The sequence below is a fragment of the Capra hircus genome, chromosome 2 (assembly GCF_001704415.2).
Source record: "Capra hircus breed San Clemente chromosome 2, ASM170441v1, whole genome shotgun sequence".
NCBI lineage: Eukaryota > Metazoa > Chordata > Mammalia > Artiodactyla > Bovidae > Capra > Capra hircus.
Window position 1 is genome coordinate 91,779,083 of NC_030809.1, and position 19,540 is coordinate 91,798,622.

Here is a 19,540-nt window from a genome sequence, read left to right on the forward strand (position 1 = left end):
GTGGGTTGCCATTTCCTTCTCCAGGGGATCTTCCCGACCCAGGGATCGAACCCAGGTCTCCATTGCAGGCAGACACTACCATCTTTGCGCTGAGCAAATGTGGGCTTGGAGGTGTACATTCAAGCACCAGAGTGAACCAGCCAGGCCTGGAGTGGTTACCTCACTTGTCTTTTCTGCTTCCTCCTGGCAACACACACACACACACACACACATTTATTTTTTGATCAGCGGTAGGTAACCTCAGGGTTGGAACTTGGAAACAGGGTCACAGGTTAATATTACATGCATGAGGGATTAGGGAGAATCTAAGCAGCTCCAAATGTTGGAATGAGACTCAATGGAGGGTGAGGCAGGTCACAGAGGTAGACTGGGGGTTAACATGGACAGGCATTCTTATAACCAGAGCTGTCCGACGAAGGGGCAGCCTGCTTGGTAAGGAGATAGTTGCTGTAACTCAAAGGGTACAACATGGCTGCAAAGCCTCTGATTTGGGATGCTGGGGGAGGCCTCAGCATGCTGCGTCCTCCTGATTCTATGACTCTAAGAGATCTCGAAATAGTTCACTTACTGTCAACTTGCATTGAATCATTTTTCTGAATCACTACTTCCTAAAGTCACTATGACTCAGATAGGGTTTATAAGCAAAACTTTTCTCTCTGTATCCCCAAAGTGCTCAGTTTGAATCTGTAAGAAAGAAGATAAACTTATAAACTGGGGGTTTATTTTTGCCTTTCAGAGATAACTTACATATATTTCTCACATTTCAACTCTCTCCCTGTAATGTATTTTTTAAAAAAGTTACTATGGACAGCATGCTTGGACACCCTCAAGTGTACTCAAAACCTAGGGAGTCAAAAATTGATGTCCCAGCTCTATGAACTAGCCAGATAAATACTCTCATTAGCCTAAAACTCTCTGCTTAGCACTCCATACTCATCTTACACTTGTCTGGGGAACTCACTAACCTTCTTAAAGAAGGAAGGAAATATTTGCCATTTCTATTGGTAACCTGTTCTGTGACCTTGGGAAACTAACCAGCTTCTCCAAGACACAGTTTCTTCATGTGAAATAGAGACTATAATAGCATCTATCATACAGAGTTACTATTAGCATTAAATAATACATGTAATATACTTTTTGCAGTATCTGACACATGGCAAAAAAAAGTTAGCTACCACTATTATTCTTAAAATCATGGAACTTTTTTAGAAATTACATAAAAATATATATATTTTTATGAAACTATAAATCAGTCCTAAAAAAGAATGCAATTTTGGCATTTGCAACACCATGGATGGACTTGGAGGGCATTATGCTAAGTGAAATAAGTTAAACAGAGAAAGACAAATACTGTATGATATTACTTATCAGTGGAATCTAAAAAATAAACTAGTGAATATAATAAAAAAAGATACAGACTCACAGACATAAAGAACAAATTAGTGGTTACCAGTGGGGAGAGGGAGGAGCAAGATAGGTATAGCAGTTAAGAGGTACAAACTACTATATAAAAGGAAATAAGCTAGCAGGGGGATTTCTCTGGTGGTCCAGTGGGAACCTGCGCTTCCCCTGCAAGGGGTCTGTGTTCAGTCCCTGGTCAGGGAACTAAGATCCCACATGATACAATGTAGCCAAAAAAAAAAAAGAGCTACAAGGATATATTGTTCAACACAGGGAATGTCTTTTATAAAAACTATAAATGGAGTCTGACCTTTAAAAATTGTGAATAACTATACTGTACACCTGTAAAACTTACATTATATTGTATATCAACTATATTTTAATAAAAAATTTTTTAAATACTAAGGAACTATGCCTTAAAATTCTCTTTCACGTGAAAAAAAGTCTGAAGATAAGCAGTTTTGGGCTAGCATGCAGCTTTCAAGCATTATTAATTAACAACAACATTAACCCAGACTCCTACATTTTCTCTAGAAACTTTAGCATGATACCCATTCTCAAATCACCTCCTGGTCCAAGATGGATGCTAGAGCTCAAACCACCTCATCTGTATTCCAAGAAGTAGGAAGATGGGAAAGATAATCATGCACCTTCTAGTTTCTGGTCTCTGTTTAACTTTGCAAAGGTTACTGAAGCTCTGAGAGTCAGAGGCCAGAAAAGGCCTTATGGACAATCTAATGAGATCTGATTCTCCATTACACAGATAGGCAAACTGAGATAAACTATGTCTATAGATAAAATATCTTGGCCCAGGTAGTGCCAGAACTAGGGGACTGAAGAAACCTGAGATGATTAAAAACTCTGGCGGACCCATCAACTTTCCCTCTGCGGGCAGCCCAGATTCAGACTCTCCAATCAAGGAAAACCAGTTCTAAGGAATTTACATGCTAAACAAATCCAGACTTCTGAAGGCCTTAATTTAGAAACAGGGACCCCCCCAAGCCTTAGCCTTGCCTCCCTTTCCAGCCTTCAGCCTGGCCTCTATGGAGCATTCCCAATATCTAAGCAGATAAGCCATTTTATTGCCATGTCATATTTACAGTTTAGAACTTGCTGTTGTGTTTTCTTTTCTCAGATCTAGTTCATGGACTAAATAGAGAGGTGACATCAAACAGTTGAGCAAACAGCTGTCGGAAGCTGCCTCTGAGCACTCTGGGAAAGCAGCTGGTCCCCCTCCAGTGACACCCAGGGGCAGGCTCACACCGAAAGGTCATGGCTACCAAACAGCAAGCTGGCTCGGAGGTGCCTGGGACATGACATCTGTTTGGAGTCCACTAATGCTGGTTTTACCCAAGAATTTGTTGTCTTTCAGGGCAACCATGGATTATTATGACTACCAACATTTGCTGTCTACTGAATGTCTATGGAGTAAACAGAAAAGGCAACATCTCCATCGTCAAGAAGCTGGCAAACACGCTACATGTGGGCTGGGAAGGGGATACATTTCATTCTACAGCCCTTGGAGCCCTCACACATCATACAAACCCACTTACTCGTTCCCCACCCGGGTCAGGGAAGTGCTGGGACCTTCAAGGGCAGCAAAGGTGTGGGATGTGGGAGGAGGGTGTTTGGCCACAGGCCCTGAGTCAGGCTATTTTATTTCCACCCTCTTTTATTTCCACAGGGTCACATGTGCCTAAATTGCAGCCAAGACAGTAAACTCTCCTAGAATAAATACAAGTAACTACAGATTACAAAGTGAACTAAAAAACACTCACTCTGAAAAGACTCCAAAAAATGATTCCAATCAGACTCCTCATAGCACCATGGGTTTTACAGAACAGTGGAAGGAACTTTTAATATATTCAAATCTAATCTCCCTGTCCTCCACACAACATTCCTGTGAGATAAATTTTAGTGCCTGTTTGAACCATTTCAAGGTCTGAGATTCCTCAGTTTTTTTAAGGCAGGTTTATTAGTGATGCTCTGCTTTGGTTCTGTAATTCCTCAATAGCGAATCTTTAAGTAGCAAGGACCCGGCCTAGAGGAAGAAAGAGAAGAAAGAATCAAATCCTGTATGGTTTAGTAACTTAAATAATACCATAAACAAAGTCAAAAGAAAACAAACTGGTTAAAAAAAAAAAAAAAAGCAAAACCCCTGTGATACATGTAAGAATGGGGTTAATTTTCCTAATACACAAAAGCACTTATATAGCAATTTCATAAAAGAATCAAATTTTAAAAATGAGAAAAGGCTACGAACAGGGAGTTCACAAGACAAAAATGGACCAGAAAGCAGATGAAAAGAGCTTTCACTCCAAACGTTATTCAGTTGGGTCGCTCAGTCGTGTCTGACTCTTTGTGACCTCATGGACTGCAGCATGCCAGGCTTCCCTTTCCATCACCAACTCCCAAAGCTTGCTCAAACTCATATCCATCAAGTCAGTGATGCCATCCAACCATTTCATCCTCTGTTGTCCTCATACCTTCAGTCTTTCCCAGCATCAGGGTCTTTTCAAATGAGACAGCTCTTTGCATCAGGTGTCCAAAGTAGTGGAGTTTCAGCTTCAGCATCAGTCCTTCCAATGAACATTCAGGATTGATTTCCTTTAGGATGGACTGGTTGGATCTCCTTGCTGTCCAAAGGACTCTCAAGCGTCTTCTCCAGTACGACAGTTCAAAAGCATCAATTCTTTCGCGCTCAGCTTTATGGTCCTACTCTTACAAACATTATTCAGTTCAGTTCAGTTGCTCAGTCGTGTCCAATTCTTTGCAACCCCATGAATCGCAGCACGCCAGGCCTCCCTGTCCATCACCACCTCCCGGAGTTCACTCAAACTCACGTCCATTGAGTCGGTGATGCCATCCAGCCATCTCATCCTCTGTTGTCCCCGTTTCCTCCTGCCCGCAATCCCTCCCAGCATCAGAGTCTTTTCCAATGAGTCAACTCTTTGCATGAGGTGGCCAAAGTACTGGAGTTTCAGCTTTAGCATCAGTCCTTCCAATGAATACCCAGGACTGATCTGCTTTAGAATGGACTAGTTGGATCTCTTTGTAGTCCAATGGACTCTCAAGAGTCTTCTCCAACACCACAGTTCAAAAGCATCAATTCTTCGGCGCTCAGCCTTCTTCACAGTCCAACTCTCACATCCATACAAGACCACTGGAAAAACCATAGCCTTGACTAGACGGACCTTTGTTGGCAAAGTAATGTCTCTGCTTTTCAATATACTGTCTAGGTTGGTCATAACTTTTCTTCCAAGGAGTAAGCATCTTTTAATTTCATGGCTGCAGTCACCATCTGCAGTGATTTTGGAGCCCCCAAAAATAAAGTCTGACACTGTTTCCACATCTATTTCCCATGAAGTGATGGGACCAGATGCCATGATCTTCGTTTTCTGAATGTTGAGCTTTAAGCCAACTTTTTCACTCTCCTCTTTCACTTTCATCAACAGGCTCTTTAGTTCTTCACTTTTTGTCATAGGGTGGTGTCATCTACATATCTGAGGTTATTGATATTTCTCCCGGCAATCTTGATTCCAGCTTGTGCTTCTTCCAGCCCAGTGTTTCTCATAATGTATTCTGCATATAAGTTAAATAAGCAAGGTGACAAACATTATTAGAGAACTGTAAATTCAAGCAATGAAATGCCATTTTTTACCAATCCTTGACTAATGTCAAATCATCTGATAATACCCACAACACGGGGAAACACACCATTCTTCCTGATGAACAATTCAGTTATGACTACTGAAATTTAAAATGAACACAGCCTTTGGAAATAAAACCAAAAATAAACAAATGGGACCTAATTAAACTTAAAAGCTTCTGCACAACAAAGGAAACTATAAGCAAGGTGAAAAGACAGCCTTTTGAATGGGAGAAAATAATAGCAAATGAAGCAACTGACAAACAACTAATCTCAAAAATATACAAGCAACTCCTACAGCTCAATTCCAGAAAAATAAATGACCCAATCAAAAAATGGCCCAAAGAACTAAATAGACATTTCTCTAAAGAAAACATACAGATGGCTAAGAAACACATGAAAAGATGCTCAACATCACTCATTATTAGAGAAATGCAAATCAAAACCACAATGAGGTACCATTTCACGCCAGTCAGAATGGCTGCGATCCAAAAGTCTACAAGCAATAAATGATGGAGAGGGTGTGGAGAAAAGGGAACCCTCTTACATTGTTGGTGGGAATGCAAACTAATACAGCCACTATGGAGAACAGTGTGGAGATTCCTTACAAAACTGGAAATAGAACTGCCTTATGACCCAGCAATCCCACTGCTGGGCATACACACCGAGAAAACCAGAATTGAAAGAAACACGTGTACCTCAATGTTCACTGCAGCACTGTTTATAATAGCCAGGACATGGAAGCAACCTAGATGTCCATCAGCAGATGAATGGATAAGAAAGCTGTGGTACACAATGGAGTATTACTCAGCCATTAAAAAGAATACATTTGAATCAATTCTAATGAGGTGGATGAAACTGGAACCTATTGTACAGAGTGAAGTAAGCCAGAAAGAAAAACACCAATGCAGTATACTAACGCATATATATGGAATTTAGAAAGATGGTAACGATAACCCTGTATGCGAGATAGCAAAAAGAGACACAGATGTATAGAATGGTCTTTTGGATTCTGTGGGAGAGGGAGAGGGTGGGATGATTTGGGAGAATGGCATTGAAACATGTATAATATCATATACGAAACGAGTCGCCAGCCCAGGTTCAATGCATGATACTGGATGCTTGGGGCTGGTGCACTGGGACAAACCAGAGGGATGGTACGGGGAGGGGAGTTCAGGATGGGGAACACGTGTATACCTGTGGCAGATACATGTTGATGTTTGGCAAAATCACTACAATATTGTAAAGTAATTAACCTCCAATTAAAATCAATAAATTTATTTTTAAAAAATGAAATTTAGTTCATAAATACTTTTATAAGTGCATAGAAATATTTTCAGCAATATCTGTAATAGAGGAATGTTTGCAATAGAAGTAAGTAAACAACTTTCCTTTCTATTGATAAGCAACTGGGGTAATAAATTGAGTTACATCTAGCATGGAACACTCAGAGCTACTAAGTCAAATGAGGCAGATTTACATGGGTAAAAACAAAAGATATCTAAGACATATTAAGGGAAAACACAAGGTGTAGAAATGTGCATATGAGCTTATTTACGTAAAAATTATATATGCTTACATATTCATAATCTGCAAGAAGATATAAAGTATTAGTACTTATTTATTTGAAAATCAAAATATGTAAAGGCAATACTGTATTCCACCTCTGGATATATGCATATGTAGCAAGTAGAAAACATGCAAGGAGCACAGACATAATAAAAGAGTTTAGGCGGGAAGAGGATTGAAACTGGCAAGGGGCCCATAAGAACTTAAAAGTATATTTTAATGTTTTGTTTCATTAAGAATACAACCATATGGAGAAGGAAATGACAACCCACTCCAGTATTCTTGCCTGGAAAATCCCATGGATGGAGGAGCCTGGTAGGCTACAGTCCATGGGGTCGCAAAGAGTCGAACACGACTGAGCAACTTCATTTCACTTCATGGGGGTAAAAGGACACACAGCAAAAGTTAACTAAATGACCCCATTTAGTGTGTTGTCAGCACAGAGCTCTTCCCCACATCCCTTTTCCAGAAAACAGACCTCATTAAAACTCTGGACACCACCACCACCACCACCAAAAAAAAAAGAATACAACCATAATACTCTTTATAAATATTTGAAGAGGGAAAAAATAAAAAAGACTCATTTGACTCAAACATCCATTAGCATTTATAAACTCTCTTAAAATAATCAGTGAGACAATGATGACTCATTTTTTTTTTTTAATGTGAAAGCTGGTAGCAAGTATGGATTAAGTTTTCCTTGGAGAAATCGGATCTACTTGGTAGAATATTTTTGTACTAATCTTTTTTGTTTACTAGATTTTTCTATTAATACAGTCTGAAAATAAGAGTTGTGCTTTCACAGCATGTTTGTTGTCAAAGAGAGCTGGTATTTTGTCAAATTGCTTCTTTTGTGCTGGGGAAACAGTCTTACCTTCCTCACCCCACTTTGGAAACCTCTCATGAAAATTACTGGATCATTTATAGATAGACCATGGGTCTCTAACAAAATTTTACTGGCAGATACTGTTTGAAACTTGTGCAGAGTGGGTCTTCATTTTCAGAAGTCAACATGTTAAAACCATTCTCAGATATGCATTGTGGAATTTGCCCTTAAATATCCTTAAACATGCTCTTGTTCACAGATCCCCATGACACCTTCAGGAACTTTGTGCAAAATGATTCAGAATCTACCCCCCAGATTTGCTCTGTCAGAGCAGAGGTGGGCTCAGTGACTCTGCACTAATGGCCCTTTTGTCCTTCTGATTCAGGAACTCACAGTGACAAGAGATGATGATGGTTCTGACCAATGAAATGTAATCATTAGTCAAGTGCAGGTGGAAGACAGTTCCTGCTTTGGATACAAGTGAGTGGCTTACCTCTTGTACTGCACACATATTACTCTCAGAGTATGACAACTGAGTTTTAAATGCACACAATGGATTTTTCTCTCAAGCACTGTGCCATAGATGCAATGGTGAATATTATCTAGCAAGAGGCTCTCATCTAAAAGTCAATTTTAGGAGACAATTTCCTACCTGGAAAACTGTCTTCAGTAGACAGCCTAGTTGACTTGTTTCAAATTCCTAACTCAAAACCTGCTGGCCACAAATTAGCCAAAGGAAGTTTTCATAATAAGAAAAGAAAAAATGATCAGCATTACATACTCTGTCACCAACAAACCCCAAGAATATATCTTTCTGCGAGATCTCCGATGGTGTCTCAATGGATTCCGTTCTGAGATTCTCCGCTGGCAGAGAACTTTCTGGCAAAGCCTGCTGCCCATTTCCTTCTCCCACCCCGGCAACAATGCTGCTGTCCTTCTGGCGTTCTCTGCACATGCCCTGTGGGTGTCTGCCTTCTGTACAGATGTCCATCTTGTCCCTCATCCTATGGCCTTATAGGGCACACTAGGTCTCCCTGTGGTTCCAGGTGCTAGCAGGTGAATGAAGAGGCCTCAGGTCAGTAGGTACAGCTCTTCTCTGCAGCTCTCGCAATGAGCCTTTCTTACTCTGAAGCTTTGCATTACTTTTATTATCTAATAGCTACAGCGTATCAAGCCCTATACACTCTAGACCTCACGGTCCAGTGCAGGAGTCAAGAGCCTCATGTGGCTACTGAACACCTGAAATGTGGTTACATCAAATTGAGATGTACTGAAAGTGTAAAATACACAATGGGTTTTTAAGACTTAGTATAAAAAATTGTAAAATTTCTCATTAACAATTTTTATGTTGATTGCATGTTGGAATGATAAGATTTTGGATACACTGAGTAAATAAAATACATTATTAAAATTAATTTTACTGTTTCTTTTTTACATGTAACTACTGAACAATTTAAAGTTACATATGTGGCCCACATTATATTTCTATTGGATGACGTTACTCTGGACAAGTGTTCACCCATCCCATCCTTCAAATATTATTGACGGCCTACTAGGGTTCAGGCACTAAAGCAGGTACAGATGCATTGGTGGGGTTTGTGAAGTATGCCAAGCCTTTGCCCTCAGACAGTACATAAGAAGGCAGAAAGATGGATGTTCACAACACAGGGTAGGTACAACAAAGAAACAGCTTCAGTTCAGTCGTTCAGTCATGTCTGACTCTTTGTGACCCCATGCACTGCAGATTGCCAGGCTTCCCTGTCTTTATCACCAACTCCTGGAACTTGCTCAAACTCATGTCCATTGAGTTGGTGATGCCATCCAACCATCTCATCCTCTGTCGTCCCCTTCTCCTCCTGCCTTCGATCTTTCCCAGCATCACGGTCTTTTCAAATGAGTCAGTTCTTCACATCAGGTGGCCAAAGAAACAACCAGAGTATCGCAATAGATAATAGCACTGGTGAGAGGCTGTGGCCAGTTTATGTGGAGTGGCCAGGGAAGGTTGCACGAAGAAGGGAACACTGGTATAGAGACCTGAGGGTGATATGCCAGATGCATGAAACCCAGGAGGAGGACTTCAGAAGAGAGAAGGGTCGGTACAGACCCTGAGGGTCCTGGAGCACCGTTGGTGAAGGGGACCACTGGATACCATATGAGGCTGTTCATGGACACATGCAGGTCTGACAGGTCAAAAGGAATTCAGATTTTACTCAAGGCAAATGGGAAGCCAAAGAAAGGATTTAAGAAGAGTGGCAGATTGATCCATTTTATGCTTAAGATACGTCTTTTTGGCAACTGTGTAAAGAATGGATTGGAAGGGACAGTGGAAGATTCTGTAGTTAAGAGGCAATTGCAAGAGGGTGGGATGATTTGGGAGAATGGCATTGAAGCATGTATAATATCATATAAGAAACGAATCACCAGTCTAGGTTCGATCCAGGATACAGGATGCTTGGGGCTGGTACACTGGGATGACCCAGAGGGATGGTATGGAGAGGGAGGTGGGAGGGGGGTTCAGGATTGGGAACATGTGTACACTCATGGCGGATTCATGTTGAAATATGGCAAAACCAATACAATATTGTAAAGTATTAAAAAACAAATTGGGCAGATGTCAAGTATAGATCAATATACCATATGGCATTTTAAATCAAGCTAAGGGGGCTGATTGAAACAGACATTTCTTATTGTAATTGTTTGGCTATATTTTTCATTTGCTTAAGTGACTATTCATTCAGAAATATACCTATTTCTGCGTATTATTTTTACATGATAAAATTATTATATTGTAGAGATATAAATAGGAACAAATTGTGGTAGAACATATATAAAAATTCACTCTTGATTATTCTTAAAATTAGCGTTTAATGATTTCCTATTGTTTATAAATTCTCTGCTTTGGGGTCCTCAATCAGCACATTCAAAAAGCAATAGCTTAATCTCTCAACAATGACTGAAAATAAATAAATGAAAATGAAATTTTAATTCAATGAGATCATATTGATCATTTATAGCATGCCAAGCACTCCTGCACTCAAAGAATTGATAATCTTCAGATCAGATAATTGCATTTATAAATAGCATACTTTTTATTCTTATTACAAATGTTTATATTAAAATATACTTGTAGTGTATTTGCACACAGATAAATAAGATTTGCCATTAAAACTTTTTGAAGTTAAAAAAAAAAAAAAGAGGCAATTGCAGGAGTTCAGGATAGAAGGGTAGTAACTTATTCTAAGGTGGTAGCAGTAAAAAGTGCTCAATATATTTCACTTGTCCCGAAGTCTTCCAGGCTTCTGGGCTAAAAGGGACACAAAGATCATCAAATGCAAATGAATAACTAGGAGAGTTCAGTTCCCTTCTTAATGTTTCTGAGGATCACCAGAGAGGAAGTTACATTTTCCTGGTGGTTCCTCACCACTTGTTCCTGGTCTCTGCTCTAGACACAACACTTGATCCCTTATCAACGTCTGCAGGATGCCCCAGCCTGTCCCAATCAATCCTCTCTTGATTCCTTAAAGCAGTGTTAATTCAAGTCTAAGGAAGCTGCAAAGCTCCACTAAAGACACAGGCAAGGGTAACAAGAAACTGGAGCACCAAAGAAAAAGCAGCCTTCACTTTATTATCTACCATGCCTGTTGGGAAGAGCACTCTGGTTGTATTGCTTTTCCCTCTGGTTCCAGGGAGAAAATTTGAAAATCCCACTGCTTCATTTCTCAGAGCAAGCTACTTTTATACCCACTCTATCCTGATCTCTCCCGTCCAGCTGGGTCTGGACTTTGCCTCTCAGAAGTAGATGGCCCATCAATATCCTTTCTTAATCAAAAGCATAAATTTTCCTCTATTGAGGACCTTTCATGTGGAAGCATCTGAAATTAGGTTTTAAAATCATATTTTCTTTCCTCCACATTTGTATGACCTTATTTAATTCTCCTCATGAAGTAGACGTTACATCCATTCATGAAGAAGAAAAGTGAAGCTAAAAGAGGCGGCCGAGAATAATTTGCTCCAAATCCTACAACCAATCAGGGATGGAGAGGCTGAAAACTGAATCCAGCTAAAACCCTGCCTGGCCATCAGCAGCCTACACCTCCTCCTGGCAGAGACGGGGCCCAAGGGCAAGGTCATTTTTCTCCTCAAAGCACCATCACCTGCTCCCCTCCCTTTTGGGAATCCACCTTTTGCCTAGACATCTAGAGATTCAAGGCCACATCTTGCAGAATCCATATGTCTTCCTCTGTGAGTGGAGGAAACAAATAATCAGAAAATGGGCAGGAGGAGGTAACTATGTAGAGAAGAGGCCAGGAAAATCAAGAAATGAACACCTTATAGCCTTGACCTTTTTTTTTTAATTACAAAGCAAGGTTGTCTGCTGAGCTTGGGCTAAGGAAAGTAAGGAAAATGGTGGAGACCCTAGCTGTCCACTGAGGGGCTACAATACCTCATATGGGCAAGGAGAGGGGGCAGCAGCTGTGCGTGGATTTAGGTACTTCAGAATGCATTCTGTACAAAATGGGATTCCCATCTGTTACTCAGTTATTATCGTATCTACCATACTCAGGTCAGGGTATTCCACTGTTAAGAGATAAAAATTTCACCTTAACCAATGGAAAGCCATTTTAATACCAAGCACTTTGGAAGTTCCTGGTGTTAGCGAGGGGTCCAGGGATTAGTTATTCAAAGTTAGTTATTAATATATTGTTGTTTTGAATAGGAAGTTCTCTCAGAAATGCCTCTCGTATCATATACTATAAGCAACTGTGTCAACATCTGCTCCTTAACTCTGAGACTTTCCCTTTTCTAAAATTATTCCTTGGGTCTAAAGAAGGCACTTTTGAAAACTGCATTTTTGGATTATCACATCCCAGAATCTTGTTTAGAGGCAAGTGTTTTCTCACATAAATTCTCTTGACCCTCTCTTGAACCTTCCCCAAATCCTCTGCAGGGAGTTGTTGGGTCAGGGGCTGTCACAGACACCACAAGAATTGGGCCTCAGCCTTTGGGGGAAATGACGCCTTTGTCTTACATGAGAGGAAAACTTTCTTTTTGGAGATTTCCCCCAACACTGAATCTTTCCTTGGCTTTTGCAAAACGATATCCAAACTTTTAGAAAAAATTCACAATAGCATTGTTTGGTATTGTTATCACACTCTCTCGTCTCCCTATACCTATTTTTATCTATTTCTGTTGCACCATGAGACAGCAAAGCTGAGAACATTCATTTGCATAAACAACTCAATGTCACTCTAAAATAGAGTTCCATACTACTACACTATACTGACATGAACCATTTAGGAACTGTTGTATTTCAGTAGGGACAAAGTATGTTTGATTGAATAAGTACGTATGTATCCTTCAGCTCAGTTCAGTTCAGTCACTCAGTTGTGTCCAACTCTTTGCGACCCCATTAACTGCAGCACACCAGGCCTCCCTGTCCATCACCAACTCCCGGAGTTCACTCAAACTCACGTCCATCGAGTCAGTAATCTGTCGAGTCAGTCATCCAGCCATCTCATCCTCTGTCGTCCCCTTCTCCTCTTGCCCGCAATCCCTCCCAGCATCAGTCTTTTCCAATGAGTCAACTTTTCGCATGAGGTGGCCAAAGTACTGGAGTTTCAGCTTTAGCATCATTCCTTCCAAAGAACACCCAGGATTGATCTCCTTTAGAATGGACTGGTTGGATCTCCTTGCAGTCCTAGGGACTCTCAAGAGTCTTCTCCAACACCACCGTTCAAAAGCATCAATTCTTCAGCACTCAGCTTTCTTCACAGTCCAGCTCTCCTTAGTTTTGTCTTATTTACAGTAAGATTGAAAATTCACCCACAGTTACAAGGCCTTAGGTGATGTGGCCTCTTACTACCTCTCAGACCTCACCCCTCAGCCAAACCTTGTGGATTCTACACCCTACAAACATTTCCTATGAATCTAAAACCTCTTTAGCCACCCATTTTGGCTCACCTCCTTATCCTGACTCCACAATACAATCCACATATATTGCACTACTTTTGTCCTCCGAATAGGCCATATACTTCTATACCTCATGTTTCACAAGCTTTCTCTGCCCCAAATCACTTTCTTCTTCACCTGGTTTACTTAGATTCTTAAAACAAAGCTCAAACGTCACTCCCTCCCCAAAGCTTTTCTTGACCTCTCTCCCAGTCTGAATTAACTGAGTTCAATGTACTCTTTATGGCCATACTGTTGTCAACTTGTCAAAGTGTGCTACACAACAGAGGGTTGTTGTCTACAAATCCCACTGCTCCCAAGGCTTGTGATACAGTGATGACCAGGAAGCAGCTCTCCAGCCAGGAACTGTATTTCCCAGCCTCCCTTGCATCCTGAGGTGGCCATGTGACCAACTCTTGCCAATGGAATGTGAGCAGAAATGAGGCATGCTACTTTCAGGGCTGAAACAGTTTAAGAAGCAGACATACCTCCTCCACTGTCTGTTCCTTCTTCTATCTTGATGCAATTGACAGCAAGGCCCAGGGGATGGGTAGCCACAAGATGGAAGGACCTGGCCATCAAAATGGAACACCTGCCTTGGACAATTATGGGAGAAATAAACAACTTTAAGGAAACTCTGACTTTTAAGGAACAGTTGTTTTTTTAAAAAAGGATCGGTTTACAGGTAAACAGTAAATCTGTAGAAAATTAGTTAATTTCAGCACCATTTGATCATTTTATGGGACTTTTGGTTCTTGAATACTGAAAGATTCAATGGGCTTATTTAGGTTGGTGCCAGTATTTGGAGTAGAAAAGAATAAAGATCTGGACAACTAGAAAATCTCTCAATACACGTTAAAGTTCAACTCAGAGCTGTTCCCTACCAGCTTACTTTTTAAACAATATCTTAAATCAATTTTAATACCATTTTTGTCAAGTGGACTAGGAATTCAAGAAACACACGCATACAGAACATTATTCATTTAAATGCATAATCACTAGCAAACATTATTTTAAATGTTGTCACTGTTCCGCTAAATCTTTTAAAAGTGATACTTGGTTTACTAGTATACTTCTGTGATAAAGTAACTGGTTAGTATTAAATAACTTGAATGGTAATTCTGAAAGAAATATTAGCTAAAACATTATACTAGACTTCAGGAAGGAATAAAGTTTCAAGCTCAAACCAGAACCTTTCAAACATTTGTTTGAAGTCTGAAAGAAAGAAACATATGTACTGCTAACAAAAATGGGAAAGAGGGAACGGAAAGGGAAGGCTATTCTATTTAAGAAGGTTATTACTTTAAGACCCGAGAGGACTCAATCAATGGTACTGAAATTTCAGAGAATGGGAGAAGGAAGCAAGAGGTCAGGAGTAGGGAAGGTAAGCTGTTGACAGACACATCACATTTCAGACACCTGAACACATAGGCAACATACGTCTGTAGACGCCATGAGTCTAAATAGAAAGCGAATTGTCAGGAACAGACAGGGAAGTTTGGTAAAACCCTGAATGACTTAGAGTAGCAGAGCGGTGGTGTATCTGGAGGAACTCCCACAATATAGGGTAAAAAAGAAGTCAGTAGGCACACATATGAAAAAATATCCCGAAGAAGAACCAAACAATATAATTGATACATAATAAAAGGGAGAGACGCTCTGGCACAGATTTATTTCTTATAGATCCTGGGCCAGAAACCTTACAACTAGAAACAGAAATACTTACATGTGGCATGTTAGATGTTTCTAACACTGCATAAGTTATTTGCTTATAAGTCTTCCCCATGAGATTAAGCAACCTGTGAACATATGTGGCTTCATTCATTCTGTCTGTCTCTGTCTCCTAGCACTATTTCTAACACATGGTAAGTACTCAGGTATCTATTGAATTTCATTTTGCTATTGTATACAGGAAGTTGAAAGATGCACTTTTGGACACTAGAGAAGGGGAGTGAAGAGATACACATGGTGTCAAAAAGTCACTTGTAGCTAAAATATTGTCCTAGGAAAACTAGCTATACACTTTACAGATTTGGGGCCAGGTTGTTGGTCACTGAATGCTACTCACTTCATTTGTGTTTCCTTTGAGCCAAGGAGGATGGGAATTCTGACTCCTTGCTTTCATGCCGTTGGGACTGTGCACTTATATGCCTGTCAGCCTTGCTCTGTGAGGAAACAGACAACTAATAAACGTACTCGCTGAAACATACTTAACTGTCTTAGATGAAATTAATAATGTAGATTTAAATTCTAGCCACCTATATTTTCTTCCTGTCAGCCTTTCCTGAATTCCTAATGTGGGCTATGCAAGCTGGCTTGGTTGCACTTTGAAGACACACACACACACACACAAAGCACAGGTTTCCTTTGACTTTAATGAATAGACTTCCAGCTCATTTCCTTTAAAACACTGCCCCTGAATTGCTATTACTTCATGGTCTTTTTTTAAGTACACTTTCCTCCTAGACTGACAGAGCCAGCTGCAGCATTGTACTGTCTATGGAAATGATATCATCAGCACTCTGTCCTTGAATAAGACCACAATCATTACATGTGGCTCTTTTTCACAGAGCAGGAACCGAATATATGCTTGTTGACAGCAACAGTGCTCACAAAGTTATCATGCTGGTACTCTATCAGTTAGCAACTTGAAATCCAAAGAAAGGTTGGCATGAAATACCTGAATCCTCTTTTAAAGTAACAGTCTTTTAATACATTACTAACGTTTAAAATGTTAGCTTGATATGTTTTCTCATATTCAGATTCAGCACATGAATTTTGATAAGTCAGCTGAAAATTATATTTTATTTGCTTATAGTCATTATTCATTAGATATATTTTATACTTCTCTATTCCAATTTTACATCAAAATTATAACATACTGTTTAATTACAATAAATTTGGTACTAATTACAAAAATTAATAATGATTAAATAAAAATTTAATAGTTATAACTAAGTCATTTTTATACCTGGCATAAAAGTTAGACTGCATTCCTGTAATCCCATTCCTTATAGAGAGCATCTGTTAACCACCCCTATGTATCAGCCTTGCTTTTTCATGGATGGGCTCTTGTATGTATTCATTTTTAGGGGTAGCAAATAATTTTGTCTGAATTAAATGAATTTATTTAATCAAATGATAATATAAAAATAAAATATTTGAGAGCCATACTACTATGAAAAATGTATAAACATCTTTCATTAAAGTAATATTACCATCTGGCAAATATTAGTGAAGCATTCCATTAAACTATAAATAATTTTAATTTGGTTCTCATTTATTAAATACAAAAACAGGCAATTTTATAATCTGAAACAAAGATTTTATATTTTCTTAAAAAAATGATTCTCTAAAATATATCCTTTTTTGTACAGTCAAAATGTTAACATTATTTACAAAGACTTATTTAAAATTTATTTCTATCTTTAGTAAATTGATCTTTTCATTTTCGTCAATTATTTTCATACTTTCAAAAAGTAAACACATTAACAAATGCTAAATAAATGTAAAATTTTAATTAAGTTGGAAATTAATTTTTAATTATACTTCTCCCCCTTTTTTTTCACCTAGTAAATATGGGAACTTGCAGAAATAAAACATCAATTTTACCTGTTTTCATTTCGCATTCCACAGAACATCACTTAAGGAAAAAGAGTTCCATTGCTAAAACGACTTTGAAAAGTAGGAAGTTGAGGTCTTAGGAAAGTATGTATGTGGTACATCTAAGTTTAGAGCCCGGGTTGTAGCTCAGCCTACTGTTTGGCTTACTGTTGCTGTTGTTGCTAAGTCAATGGTTACATTACAAGAGGATTAACAAGTAAACTTTGCACAATAATTAAAGGTTAAAGATTACAGAAAACTTGAGGGTAGAGAAGCTCTGTACTGCCCTTGGCCGAGCCAGGGAGAACTAACTAATGAGCTTGTATCACAACCTGAAAACGCCTGGAAAGAGCAGGCCTGTGAACCGAGATGAACAGGTTAACAAATCTTACTATACTATAAAATATCTTCAGATAGAATTGACCAGGATGTGGGGGTACTCTTTTGGGAAGATAATTGGGCAATATGTAAATAATGCTTTTTAAAAATCGACACACCTTTACTCAGCAATTCAATTTGTAAACTGAATTAAAAAATAAATTTAAGTATTAACTGTACTATTTGTAGTAAAAAATAAGGAACAATTTAACAACATTAGAATGGTTAAATAAATTACAACAATCCAAACAAGCAAACACAATATATCCATTAAAATAATGTCTTGTATGTAAGATATGTTTATAGTACATTGTGAAAAAAATTACAAGGTTTTAAAATTCTGCATTCAAAATATTGACTCAAATTTATACCCATTTCAAAGTGCTGACAGTGGTTTTATTAGAACAATGGAGCAATGGACGAATTTTCTTTTTGCTATTATGTCTCTTTTCTAGTTTTTACTCAAAGAAATCATGCATTTCTTAACTTCTTTACATTCACAAACACTTTTATATGCTAAAAAGATAATTACAAAAATTAAAGGGACAAATGGGAAAATCTAATGATCAAAGACTAATATATTTTCTATTTAAAGAACTTATTCCATTCACAAGAAAAACACTAAGATTCTAATAATAAATGAACAAAAGAATAATTAAGAAACTGAAGCATGTAAGAAAAATAGTCTCAATAATCAAATAAGTGCAAAATAAGACAACATGCTTATCCTTTTATTAGAGTGGAAAAGGCCCCCCTCCAAGTATACAATATTAATAAGTACGGAAAAATAGGCATTCTTAAATCCCATCAAACCATTTAATCCAATAGTTTTTCTGCTGGGATTCCAGCCAAAAGAAATAAAGGAATACTCTGAACTATGAAAACAACTTTCAGTGGAAGCTGTCCATCACGATGTTCCTTGTAAAAGAAAATAATGGAAATACAGTAGAACATTATTTGGGGATTTAAATAGTAGAAGAACTCAAACACTGGATCCATTTCAAAAAGACTTTATCCATTTTGATATAGAAGGATATGCTAGAATGTAAGGCATGTAGTGATATGAGAAACTGGTCACTCAGGCAGCCCAACTCAAGCAATCTCCCCAAAGTTGGTATAAGTCATAAGGAACACATTCAAAAGGACTGCCAGAGTCTATTTTCTGTTATGAAAATATCACTCTCTTCATGGGACACAGGTTATTTACCACCAAAAAGAGGATATTTCAGATGTGAAAACTAAAAAAAAGGGCATAAAAGATCAAGATGATGATGACCCAGATCTCTTCCCAGAAGAGCTGTTGTACCATTTATTATTTCAATGTCTGCAGATGCTAAACCACAAACTCTGGTGCATTCCTGACATTCCTAGATGCAGAGTCACACAGATCTCAAAGAAATAAGATTTGTACATATTTATTTGTTCTGCATGATGCTTTTAGGCCATTTTTAAGAAAATAAATCCTATTTCTATTAGAAGAACTAGTTAGAAAAATAGTGACTTTGAATTCCTTTTGAAATAAGGCAGAATTAAATAAAAATTGAGACAAGAATTGAGACAATTAAATGAGGTAGTTCTATGCTACAATCACATAGTTAAGAAAAATTCATACATGGAGTGAGCACAAAAATATTAATAGTTTGTTCACTGATTTGTCAACACATATAAATTGAACACCTATTATGTACTAGGGCATTGTGTTCAGTGCTGAGAGACAAAGATTGTAAACACAGTGGTCTAAAGCTTATATTCTAGGAGAGAGAAAGACCAATAATCAGATAAGCATGCATATGGGAATGTTGCTCCTGCCATCCATAACTTTTTTCCCTCTTTTTCTTGTTTACTATCAACCATTCTCATGAATGCTCACTTTAAAAATTTCAGTTAAAACAAAAAGACTGGACTTTCCTCACACTGTAAGACAAATCAATCACACAAACTGGTCACTATTTATCAGGTTCATTCATGTCCAATTCAAATATCTAGAAATAAAAGACAGAATGCTATTAATTGATTAAGCTGCACAAAAAGGATTCTAGAGATTAGGACAAGCATTTTTGTTTTCATTTGCAGAATACAGCTGTCGTACCTTTTCAACTGCCCTGGTGATCTCAGTCCTGGGCAGTTAACAGAGCTGCCATCACCAAGTCTGAACACATTAAGAC

General features: G+C 38.5%; 1 protein-coding gene across 6 annotated transcripts in view; it reads right to left on the reverse strand.

Annotated features, from left to right (window-relative positions):
• ARL5A (ADP ribosylation factor like GTPase 5A) overlaps nt 1–19,540 on the reverse strand; it is a 57,314-nt gene that overhangs the window by 9,999 nt on the left and 27,775 nt on the right. For 2 of the 6 annotated variants that reach the window (XR_001919565.1, XR_001919561.1), the window contains exons 7-9: nt 15,463–15,559; nt 13,883–13,990; nt 3,180–3,442 (exon numbers count right to left, since the gene is read on the reverse strand). The gene's annotated coding sequence lies outside the window, so the exon portion shown is untranslated. Of the gene's footprint in view, nt 1–3,179; nt 3,443–4,934; nt 4,984–13,882; nt 13,991–15,462; nt 15,560–18,774; nt 19,525–19,540 lie in introns of those variants that run through there. The other 4 variants (XR_001919567.1, XR_001919566.1, XR_001919564.1 and 1 more) reach the window with 4 other exon arrangements.